At 38.2% G+C, this 11,007-nt stretch overlaps 2 non-coding genes across 2 annotated transcripts; both read left to right on the top strand.

The window, feature by feature from the left end:
* Positions 1–6,668: 6,668 nt before the first annotated feature.
* Trnaw-cca (transfer RNA tryptophan (anticodon CCA)) lies at positions 6,669–6,740 on the top strand. The gene has a single exon. It is a non-coding gene; the product is annotated as a tRNA-Trp (tRNA).
* A 446-nt stretch (positions 6,741–7,186) lies between these two features.
* On the top strand, positions 7,187–7,258 carry Trnaw-cca (transfer RNA tryptophan (anticodon CCA)). Its single transcript has one exon. It is a non-coding gene; the product is annotated as a tRNA-Trp (tRNA).
* Positions 7,259–11,007: the final 3,749 nt, after the last annotated feature.

The following is an 11,007-nucleotide window of genomic DNA, read 5'->3' as shown; positions in this document are numbered from 1 at the left end:
AATGCCACCCAAAAAAAATCAGCTCGGAAGGCGCACGAAAGCAGCGACTACTGTTAAGAACATCAGAGCAAGCCTAGACTACGATGAAGTAGAATTATTACGTTCTCGCGAAGCACAGCGCATGTCTCAGACCAGATCTTCTGAAACACTTACTCAACGGACTTATCGTTTATCTAGACATGCTGCAGCCATGGCTCAACTACGTTCTTCACAAACTGCAGAGATTCAGGCCAACCGTAGAGCAGCCAATGCTGCAAGTACCTCTTCTGCAAGGGCCAACGAATCTACAGAAAGGACAGCTCGGCGGAGAGCAGCTAACGCAGCCTCCACAGCTTCAGCACGAGCTGCTGAATCTACTGAAGCGAGGGTCAGACGACTTGCCCGAGATAACACATCCAGAACCGCCATTCGGTCATCTCAGCCACCAGAAGCTCGAAGGATACGAGTTCAGGCTGTTACTCGGAGATTTCATGCCTCTCGCGGCAACATATGCCCTTCACCGGAGTTTTGGTTACGCAAAGCATTGAACTATGACGCCAACTATGACTTCTCTACCCGGCAGGATCTTAGCATTGGTTCGATGAATTGCATATGTTCATTCTGCAAAGCTAAAAAATGGCCGGCATAACCTCCAAGCCTATGCTGCTCTTCGGGTAAAGTTAAACTACCATCCCTACAGACTTTACCTCAACCACTGCGAGACCTACTTTTGGGCATGACTGATGAATCTAAATATTTTCGGAAATCCATTCCACTTTTCAACTGCTACTTCCAAATGACATCATTTGGTGCAAACATTGTCCGTGAAAGCGGCTGGAATCCCGCATTTAAGGTGCAAGGCCAAGTCTACCATCTAATAGGGTCCCTTTTACCTGATGAGACCGTACAACCATCATTTTTACAACTCTACTTCGTAAGTGACTACGTCCAACAAGCTGAAAACCGACTAGCTATTACAGCCGAGACAAACGACAGTTCGGATCGACGACAACTCAGTATTGTTTTGCAGCTTCAAGACATGCTCCACCAAACGAACCCATATATTCAAAGTTTCAAGTATGCACTACAGAATGTTCCTCTGCCTAATTTTTCCATCGTTATTAACGCAGACAAACGTCCTACAGGAGAACATGAGCGTCGCTTCAATGCTCCCACTTGCAACGAGGTTTCTGCAGTCATCCAGGGTGAGCACAACAACAAACGCGACATAGTTATTCATACTAGGGGTGGACGTCTACAGCGAATACATGAAATGCATCGATCATACGACGCACTACAATATCCCCTACTATTTCCTTACGGTGACGATGGATACCATTTTCACATACCATGTCAACAAAACTTGGGACAAACGACCATCAATCCCAAAACTATTACATGCAGAGCATATTACGCATACAGACTGATGGTTCGCGACGACGATTTCAACACTCTCCTTCGGAGTGGACCTCTTCTGCAACAATACATAGTCGACATGGCAGCAAAAATGGAATCTGAAAGGCTCCTATATATTCGGGTTCACCAAAAACAGCTTCGGTCGTCTTCATACATACATCTGCACGATGGCATGAGAAATGAAACTGACCCTAACACTGTTGGAAAACTGACAATTCTTCCGTCCACATACATCGGTGGCCCGCGTTATATGCATGCCCGCACACAAGACGCAATGACGTACGTCCGCTATTATGGCCGACCGGATTTGTTTATTACCTTCACCTGCAATCCATCATGGGAAGAAATACGAGATGAACTGTTTCTGGGTCAAGAACACTACGACCGACCTGATCTCATTGCCCGTGTTTTCCGGCTTAAATTGTGCAAACTCATGGATCTTATAGTCAAGGGTGAAGTCTACGGCCGAGTAAGGTGCCACATATTCACTGTAGAGTGGCAAAAAAGAGGCCTTCCGCATGCCCATATCTTAATCTGGCTGTGTGAACGGATTCAATCCACTGATATTGACAAAATTATCTCAGCCGAGATTCCCGATCCTGGATTAGACCCACAGCTTTACGAAATTGTCAAAGCAACGATGGTTCATGGACCCTGTGGTCCTGGCCAGAAAGCTCAATCATGCTGTAAAAAGAAATCGGTGTGCGCTTGCGGCTACCCACGGAGATTTGTCAATGCTACACAAACAGGAGGTGATGGTTACCCACTTTACAGGCGACGGAGTCCAGGTGATGGCGGCCATACGATGATAGTCGGTCGGAGCACTGTTGATAACCGATGGATAGTACCGTACTGTCCCTTGCTGACGAAAATTTTCCAATCGCACATCAATGTGGAGTTCTGTCACTCAGTGAAATCCATTAAATATATCTGCAAATACATCAACAAGGGAAGCGATGCTGCAGCGTTTGCTGTTCAGCGCGACGGTTCTCGAGACGAGCCATCTGCTCATGTCATTGGACGTTTCCTGTGTTGCGGTGAAGGTGTATGGCATTTTTACTCATTTCCCTTGCACCAAAGATATCCTGCAGTTATACAACTCGCTGTTCACCTTGAAAATGGGCAAAGAGTTTACTTTTCTGCCGGCACTGCTAATCAGGTGGTGGAGCATCCACCAGAAACTACGCTTACTGCCTTCTTCAAACTATGCGGCCATGATGAGTTTGCAAAGACGCTTTTGTATCCACAGATCCCTTCCTACTACACTTGGAATAACAAACAGTGGACTCGCAGGAAGTGTGGAGACCCTGTCGATGGCTTCCCAGGGGTTAAATATGATTCCTGTCTCGGGCGAGTTTACACAGTGCCACCACGTCAACATGAGTGCTTCCATCTTCGTCTTCTCCTTCACGAAGTCCGTGGCCCTATAAGTTTTGATGACATAAAAACTGTCGATGGCGTCCTGTGTGAAACCTTCCGTGATGCATGCTCCCAGTTGGGACTACTTGAAAACGATTCTCAGTGGGATGCCGCCATGACAGAAGGAAGTCTATTCAAATCTCCCCATGCTCTACGGTCGCTCTTTGCAATTATGATAGTATGGTGTGACTTGAGCGATCCAAAACATCTATGGATGAAATTTCGTAACTTCATGACCGAAGACATTTCCAGAAGAGCCCAACTTGAGAATACATCGGTGGAGCAAGACTACTCCCAAGTGATTTACAATGAAGGGCTAATTTGCCTCGAAAACCTCCTTTTGGAAATTGGTGGTTCCACTTTACCATCATATGGCCTACCTGCCCCCATCTGCCATGAAGGGAATAGTTTGAGCCTAAATTTACTGCGTGAAATATGCTACTCACCTACAGAACTTAATGCGTACATTGCTGAGAATGAGCCTAAACTGTTGCCTGAACAACTGAACGTCTACCATATGATCAATGAAAATGTTCAACAGAACCGTGGAGGAATATTTTTCTTGGACGCACCTGGTGGCACAGGAAAAACCTTTGTCACCAAATTAATACTTGCCCATGTGCGACGGAGTGGAGCTGTCGCTATAGCTGTTGCAACCTCTGGAATTGCTGCAACTTTACTCCCTGATGGCAGAACGGCACATTCAGCTTTAAAATTGCCCATCAACTACACACAAACTGAATTCCCAACATGCAACATCGAAAAGAATGCGGATAAAGCTGTTTTGTTACGCAGATGCAAACTCATCGTATGGGATGAATGCACGATGGCGCACAAAGTTGCGTTGGAAGCATTGAACAGGACCCTTCAAGATTTACGCAACTGTGACAACATCATGGGTGGATTAACAGTTCTGCTGTGTGGAGATTTCCGACAAACACTTCCTGTTGTCCCAAAAGGGACACGCGCTGATGCTGTTCAAGCATGCCTGAAATCGTCGATACTGTGGGATCAAGTTCACCATTTAAAACTCACAACAAATATGCGTGTCCACCTTAGCCGCAACCCAGATGCTGCTAATTTCTCTAATGCACTTCTGGAACTTGGTGAAGGACGTACTCCCACAGACACTGAAGATTACACAAATGTTGAACACATATCAACCATCGTTGAAACGCCAACCCACCTATACCAGGCAGTTTTCGAGAACATTCAGAAAAACTACAGGGACTTTGATTGGCTCGCCACGAGAGCGATTCTGGCTCCAAAAAACGCCCCCGTCAATGCGATTAACTACAGACTTTTGGAACTCATCCCGGGAGAGGAACGTGTCTATAAATCCATTGACCGCACACCTGATACTGCTGATCTGGCTGATTACACGGTGGAGTTGCTAAACTCCCTAGAACCACCTGGCCTGCCACCCCACATACTCCGACTTAAGGTTGGAGCTCCTATAATGCTCATTCGTAACCTCATACCACCAAAGCAATGTAATGGAACCCGCCTCGTGGTAACATCCCTGTCACCTAATATTATCGAGGCCAAAATATTGACTGGCTGTGGAAAAGGAGAGACAGTGCTAATTTCGAGGATACCCCTATATCCATCAAATCCAGACCTGGGCATTTACTTCAAGCGATCACAGTTCCCTGTGAAACTGTGCTTCGCGATGTCCATCAACAAATCCCAGGGCCAAACCTTTGACGTTGCAGGCATTCATTTACAGGAGCAATGTTTTTCTCACGGTCAGCTCTATGTAGCTGCCTCACGTGTGGGCTCACAATCCAAACTCTTTGTGTTTTCTCCTAAAACACTTGCTAAAAATGTTGTTTACAAAGAGGTTTTATAATTTTTCAACAATTTTACACCTCAATTTCTCCTCTCTATTAACCGTGTTTATTCCTTCTAAAGCTTTGCCAGCACCCAGTAAAGAATTCACTAACCTGGATTCTTTTTTGTAACAAAATGAAAACAATTTCATGTATTTACACAGTAACCTCTATGGAAAGAGAAATAGAGTGAAAATATGAATTTGGCAAAACCTAGAGTGCCCTTAAATATATTCAGAAGCATTTGCGGTCCTTATAATTCTTTCGTCTTTATTTGGTTGCCAACTCTGCATAATTAGATTCATTCTGATCAACCCTAAACAATTGTATTGGCTATGGAATAACATTTTAGCAGTACAACAGTAAATTATTTTTCTGTTTTTTGAACGTCCATTGAACAAACAACTGATCCTGAAGAAATTGCAAAACAGTCTACACACATATTAGTGAAAATGTGATTCAGAAGTTTCAAAGACATTGGTCTAAAAAACATAGACCTCATCAACCAAGCATAAGTACTATGCCCGGCAACATAAGGTAAGGAATTTTTTGCCATAGTTGACTAATTGTAAAACTATACAGCTACAACGACATAAATTCTTAAAACGAATAGATGGTCAATATTGAACCTGTGGTTTCTTTCGCATAGAGTTAAAGAAATCATGGCTCCCAAAACCTTACCATAGTATTTGGTTTTGAGCTGGAAGAATAGCTGCTAAGGGGACAAATCAGATGTGGAAGCTACATTGATCAGTAAGACGTCAATATAACCAACTTTACTAAAATAATTTAAGGATTACAAAAAAAAAAATACTGAATGTACAGACAATAAGCATTAAGATGGCATTAAATCCCCCCCCCCCGAACAACGTCGGGTAATACTGCTAGTTATTAATATTTATACACTAATCCTCACCAAATAAAAAGTTCAATACAACAAATGTATGAAATAGAGCTTGAAGAAAAAAATTCAAGACTGAATTTATTTTTCGACAGGATATTCAAAAAAAGTATATTGAAATTTCCTTAATCAGCGGAGCTTCGCAGAATTGCAAGCATTTCTATGAAATATTGTTTTAAAATTCAATTTAACAGTACTGCTGAGCGACAGGTCGGGACAGCGGTAAATTATTAGCGACAGTTTTTTGGACCCTGTTACGTCATCATCGATGCGTTCCCAGCTGATTTGTGATAGGGTAATAGATTTGGTTGCTATGGTAACCAACAGCCAATAAAAAAAGTCTCCCCGTTACATACTCTAAGAATTTTTAGAACAAAGTAATTTTATTATAATTTTTGTTTCACTGAACGAAAATTGATTTTTTTTAATACAGTTGAGAAGGTGACATATGAACTGTACAAATTGTTTGAAATTTGGTCGCAAAATGAGTGAGCGGTGAAGCTTTAAAATGAGTAAAACTAGTACTTAAGCATATATTCAAACACTACCGTGTTTGAATGATTAAGCACATGAAATATCTTTTTACAAGTTATACCAATCTTCAAGAAACAAACTGAATCTCCCTGAACACTTGACAACGTCATTAAAATAAGTTTGTCACTATAGGACAAAATCGTCAATTAAAACAGAAATGGAAGGCACATAAGATCTCATAAAAAGCGTCGGAAAGACATCATTTATGACATCATAAATGCTAGAAATCAAATAGGATGACGTCATGCATTAAAATAGTATACGCCATATACGACATGTGAGTTTGATTATTTTTCGGTTTTACTATTATGATTATTCTTGAAATTAAAATAAACCTTAAAATATATTAATATTATTGCTTTTTATAAATTCTACACATTTTTAAATCATTATGAATTAAATCTACTTAAAATAAAAAATAATTATTTCACAATGAAGACAAAATAATAACTCAACCGCAAATCGTTTAAAATATCTCTGTACGTTTACAGCTGATGCAATCTGATTAAACTGAGACTGTGTTCTGATTTAAGAGTGAAAAGCAATTGACTGTTTCTTTTCACTACTCAATATATAAATATGAGCGTGGCCCTGTGGCGCAACGGTAGCGCGTCTGACTCCAGATCAGAAGGTTGCGTGTTCAAATCACGTCGGGGTCAATGTAATTCTTTTTATTTTCATTACGATATGCTCAATTGAAAAATGCTCTCATATAAATGCATAAAGCGATTTCTACCTGTTTTAAATAAAACTTTACACAACTCTTTCACTTAATAGCTCGGATTTTATGCATAGACTATCCTGCATCGACTGTGAACAGATTAGACAATTTAAATTGTATACAGTTAATACATTGTTGCTATGGTAACCAATAGCCAATAAAAAAAAGTCTCCTCGTTCCAGATTCTGAGAATATTTTGAACAAAATAATTTTATTATAACATTTGTTTCACTGAACGAAAAATGATTTTTTTTTTTTAATACAGCTATGGACTGTACAAATTGTTTGAAAAATGAGTGAACGGTGAAGCTTTAAAGCAGTTCTAAATGAGTAAAACTAGTATTTAACCATGATTAAGCACATGAAATTAAAGCGAACACCAGCGGCCCTGTGGCGCAACGGTAGCGCGTCTGACTCCAGATCAGAAGGTTGCGTGTTCAAATCACGTCGGGGTCAATGTAATTCTTTTTATTTTCATTACGATATGCTCAGTTGAAAAATGCTCTCATATAAATGACGACCCTATAACTTAATAGCTCGGATTTTATGCATCCACTATCCTGCATCGACTGTGAACATATTAGGCAATTTCGAATGTATACAGTTAATACATTGAATAAGAATGTGCCTTTTTTATATAATAAAATCAGAGCCTCAAATCGTTTAAAATATCTTTGTACGTTTACAGTTGATGCAATTACATTTGACTGAAACTGCATTTTTATTTAAGAAAGAAAGGTAATTTATCCTTTTTTTTCTATTACTCGATATATAAATACAAGGGTGTTCAACTCAGCCCAAACGTGCATGAGTGTCTCTGTGGCGCAAAGGTTTCGTGACTGACTCCAGTTAAGATTGTTATGTGTTCAAATCACTTCGCGGGCGAACTATTTTCTTTTATTTTCCTTAAGGGTACTCATGCATCCTTTAAATCAGAGTACCTATTTACTATGCCTCCCCACGGGACAGAGTTAGACACCAGGGTCGTTTTTTAACGTGGAGAAAAGGTACAAAAATAAAAATTGTCTCAGTCGTGAAGGATTTCTCCTCCACCGAAAGAGAACAAGAAATAGAAGTGCAGCATCTGGAGAACAGATACTACACTTTGATCTTTTGACCCGGTTTTTCCCAGAACACGACGTCAACAGCTCGGGTTTAACAACTTATGCTGAGTTTCAACTCGACGCGCCTGCGCGTACCCGAGCAGTAGGTGTATCAGAATTTTTAGGTAAGTCATCATTGCAAACATTCGATTAAATATACTCTCCATGTCTCCAAACTTATAACAATATGAAAATGTAATTTCAAACCCTAATTTTTATTTTAATAAAATGAGCAAAGACCAAATTTTAAAATCATAAAAGTTTTGATCGAAAAATATACATATTTTTTTTCATCGGTTTTCTTTAGAAAAGATTTCACGAAAATCAAGAAATTTAACTTCATTGAAATCTAATAAATATATATAACTGCCAAAAAATCACTTACCTGTTCAAAATTACTAAGCTATGGGCGCTTCTATTATTCATGTATAAGAATTTGTCCATATTTATATATTATATCCCATGTATTTTTTAAATAAAAGGATTTTTAAACAAAGAGTCCCGGAAAACGTTTTTTTTTTCGGCAATTGTTATGCGCCATTAGCGAAACCGGAAATTCGTCGATATGTCGATTTGATGTTTACAGAAGCAGCAAAGTGACAAAAATAATTATTTCAAAAACGTAAAAGCAACATATTAGTAATCTCGATAGTAACTATATGAATAAACAAACATTTAATGTAATAACGAACGAAAACACGTTTTTTTTTTCTATTAGCATTATTCAGTTTTGTATAAAATAAACGAATGTTTATGTATATACCAAAAATATTAAAAGAAAACTTTAGGATTGCCATTTCCTATTTTTCAATGTAACTAAGATTTTACTTAAATAAATTCTTATAAATTCTTCAAAGATGTGAGGAATTAAGCAAAAAGACAAAGAAATTCAATTTAAATTTATTGAAATAAAAAAAAGAAATTGATTTTATTTTTTAATTTATGTTTATGCCATGGAGCGTTATCTCCCTTTAGTATTTTTGACATATTTCATTTCAAGTACAAAGTAGTCAGTACATGCTACCATATTTGCAAAATAATAACATTTAATTCATGGTTTTTGGCCGATTACAAAATATTCGCTCTACCAAATTTCCATTCTTTTTATTCTCGTAAAGAAATACATGAATTTTTGATTTAATATATTTTAATTCTTCTTTATCGGGTGAATTTTTTTAAAATATCTAAACAAAGAAAACATTAAATGATATAGAAAAAAGTGTCGTCAGGGTCCGATATTTAATTGACAAGCTAAGCATAACATGAGCTTCCACTAAAAAAAAATCAACGTGTTTAAAAAAAAATAGTTTTACACTTTGGACTTTACAGGTAAATTTGCAAAAAAAACTTCTTTTTTGTTTTAAATTTGAATATTTTATCTTTGATTTTGATTTTTTATCTTCAATTTGTGATATAAAAAACTTTGGTGAGTAAATTAATTATTTAAATTTTAATAGACATTTCAAAACGGGGGGGGGGATTTAAAAAACGTTTGTCTAAAATATTATATTTGTTTTATTGGAAAGAACATAAAATTTCCCATTGACCCTGAAAATATCGTAAATTAAATCAACAGAAAAATTTTGATAGATTTTTAAATTTAAAAATTGAAAAATATTTAACTCGTAAAATTCAATTGATGTCATTACATAAAAAATGGCTGTAATGAAAGCGCACCGACACTTTATAAACACTGTTATTTTTTTTAATAAAAATATTTCTATTATTTTTTAAACAACTTTAATAGTTTATTTTGGAAGTATATTCAATAAAGAAAATAAACAACCCACTTTTAAAAGAGAAATTACGATTTTTTAAATATTTTATTCACAGTTTTGTGTTAAGAGTGTCGAAAATTCCGCCAAAATTCTGATAGACCTACCCGAACAGCAAACGAGAACTTGGATACAAATTGGAAGAGGAAAAATTCACAATTTCTTACATGCAAATCGGAAAGAGTAGAGACGATTTAAAAAATAAATTTGACTATCCTTTTTGTCAACAGCGGAAACTAATGGCAAAATTAATAAAATGTGCAACCTACGGCCACGGGCGCATCTTAGCAAAAAGAGGGAGCATTATTGATGGCTATGGCTGGAGATGTGGCAATATTAGATGTCGACGGTGGACAGCAATTCGGACTGGGACCTTTTTCGCAAAATCATAGCTAAAAATCGCGTGATATAAAATTGATATACCTGTGGCCGTTCGGGATAGCAACAAAAATAAAAACTATTCTTTCTTTTGTTTTAGATGCATTAAAAGTAACCAGCCACCTCTTTCCCCATTGTACCACGTGCTCAATATCATAGGAGAGAGAGAGAGAGAGAGAGAGAGAGAGAGAGAGAGAGAGAGAGAGAGAGAGAGAGTCAGAGAAAATTTAGTCATTTACGGCCTTTGATATGTTGCCATAGATGGTACTGTCGTCAGCATAAATGTCCAGGAATGATCTTTGGATGCTATTTGGGTGTTATTTGGAAGATCATTTATGCATATCAGAAAGATAGTTGGGCCCAAGATGGACCCCTGAGAGACTCCAGCATTAATATTGTGAGCTTCTGATTTCTGCCCGTCAACCACTACTCTTATGAATCTATCAGTGATTATAGCTAGCCGAGTGTTTTATGTGAAAGTCCGGCAAGGGTAAACATTAGATTAGAGTTCAGCCGAGCAATTGTCATGAAAATAACGATACAGCTGAGACATGCTCGCCACGTCTCTTCTGTGGGAAAGAGGTTGCAGGAAAGAAAAAAAAGCACTTCCTACTAGGTTTCATTCAGGAAGGATACAACGCGCCGAGCAGCCCCTGTCCACATGTGACAATAGTACTCCCTTTAAGGACGTATTTGTCTATTATACAGATAGAGAATTGCATCTACTGAAGTGGTAGAATGATCCAATAATCTATCCGGCAATCTTGGCCACAGATTTGATGTACGTTCCATTTGAGATCAGAAATGAAGGTCAGTTCTAGAAGCTTGCCAAACATGGAAGCTTCCCCAAGACGAGAGCCATTCATTTCAATTGGGGCCTAATAATGATTAAAAGAGAGTAGTTTGGATTTTAGCTGCATTAAAATTAACCAGCCACGTTTTTCTCCAT

This window comes from Euprymna scolopes, chromosome 6 (genome assembly GCF_053919585.1).
Source record: "Euprymna scolopes isolate OS-2025 chromosome 6, ASM5391958v1, whole genome shotgun sequence".
NCBI lineage: Eukaryota > Metazoa > Mollusca > Cephalopoda > Sepiida > Sepiolidae > Euprymna > Euprymna scolopes.
This window is presented reverse-complemented; position numbering and strand designations above follow the sequence as displayed.